Genomic DNA, 2,377 nt, shown 5'->3' on the forward strand with positions numbered 1-2,377 from the left:
GCCTACTGGACACACACACACTCACACACACAGATACACACACACACTCACACATCACACACACGCACACACGCACACACACACATACACTCTTCACCTCTCGACTCCTACCCATTAGTCGCCTCTTTCGACAGGCAGGGCTTTTTTGCCACGGCCGTGTTCTTATCTCTGCGAGACGACCGGACACACACACACTCACACAAGCACACACACGCACACACGCACACACGCACACACACACACATACACTCTTCACCTATCGACTCCTACCTATTACTCGCCCCTTACGACAGGCAGGGCCTTCTTGCCTCGGCTGTATTCTTATCTCTGCAGGCCGAACGGACACACATACATACACACACACTCACACACGCACACACACACACTCACACACACACACACACGCACACACACACACACACACTCTTCACCTTTCGACTCCTACCCATTAGTCGCCTCCTACGACAGGCAGGGCCTTCTTGCCACGGCCGTATTCTTATCTCTGCGAGCCGAACGGACACACACACACACTCACACACGCACACACGCACACACACACATACACTCTTCACCTCTCGACTCCTACCCATTAGTCGTCTCTTACGACAGGCAGGGCCTTTTTGCCACGGCCGTGTTTTTATCTCTGCGAGCCATACAGACACACACACACACACACTCACACACACACACCTAAACTCTTCACCTCTCGACTCTTACCTATTACTCGCCCCTTACGACAGGCAGGGCCTTCTTGCCTCGGCTGTGTTCTTATCTCTGCAAGCCGAACGGACAAACATACATACACACACTCACACACGCACACACACATGAACATAGAGACACACACATAAACTCTTCACCTCTCCACTCCTACCCATTAGTCGCCTCTTTCGACAGGCAGGGCCTTTTTGCCACGGCCGTGTTCTTATCTTTGCGAGCCATACAGACACACATACACACTCACACACACACACCTACACTCTTCACCTCTCGACTCCTACCTATTACTCGCACCTTACGACAGGCAGGGCCTTCTTGCCTCGGCTGTATTCTTATCTCTGCAGGCCGAAAGGACACACATACATACACACACACTCACACACGCACACACACACACACTCACACACACACGCACACACACACACACATACACTCTTCACCTCTCGACTCCTACCCATTAGTCGCCTCTTACGACAGGCAGGGCTTTTTTGCCACGGCCGTGTTTTTACCTCTGCGAGCCATACAGACACACACACACACTCACAACCACACACACACACACACCTAAACTCTTCTAAACGACAGGCAGGGCCTTCTTGCCACGGCTGTATTCTTATCTCTGCAAGCCGAACGGACACACACACACATACACTCACACACGCACACACACACACTCACACACAGGTACACTCTTCAACTCGCGACTCCTACCCATTAGTTGCTCCTTACAGCAAGCATGGCCTTCTTGCCACGGCCGTATTCGTACCTCTGCGAGCAGAAGAGACACGCACACACACACATACACATACACACACACACGCGCGCACACACACACATACACTCTTTACCTCTCGACTCCTAGCCATTATTCTCCTCTTACGACAGGTAGGGCTTTTTTGCCACGGCCGTGTTTTTACCTCTGCGAGCCATACAGACACACACACACACTCACAACCACACACACACACACCTAAACTCTTCTAAACGACAGGCAGAGCCTTCTTGCCACGGCCGTGTTCATATCTCTGCGAGCCGACCGGACACACACACACACACTGACACACACACACTCACACACACACTTACACACGCACGCACACACGCACACAAACACACACACATACACTCTTCACCTCTTGACTCCTACCCATTATTCTGCTCTTACGACAGGCAGGGCCTTCTTGCCACGGACGTTTTCTTATCTCTGCGAGCCGAACAGACACACACACACACACACTCGCACACACACACACATACACGCCCTACCTCTAGACTCCTACCCATTAGTCGCCTCTTACGACATTCAGGGATTTTTGCCACTGCCGTGTTCTTCTCTGCGAGCCGAACGGACACACACACACTCACACACACACGCACACACACACGCACACACGCACACGCACAATCTTTCCACCTCTCGACTCCTATCCATTAGTCGCCTCTTAAGACAGGCAGGGCTTTTTTGCCACGGCCGTATTTTTATCTCTGCGAGCCGAGCGGACACACACAAAGTCACACACACACACATATACTATTCACCTCTCGACTCCTCCCTTTTGGTCGCCTCTTACGAGAGGCAGGGCTTTCTTGCCCCGGCGGTATTCTTATCTCTGCAAGCCGAACGGATACACACACTCACACACACACGCACACACAC

Source organism: Diabrotica undecimpunctata, unplaced genomic scaffold (assembly GCF_040954645.1).
Source record: "Diabrotica undecimpunctata isolate CICGRU unplaced genomic scaffold, icDiaUnde3 ctg00000573.1, whole genome shotgun sequence".
Lineage (NCBI taxonomy): Eukaryota > Metazoa > Arthropoda > Insecta > Coleoptera > Chrysomelidae > Diabrotica > Diabrotica undecimpunctata.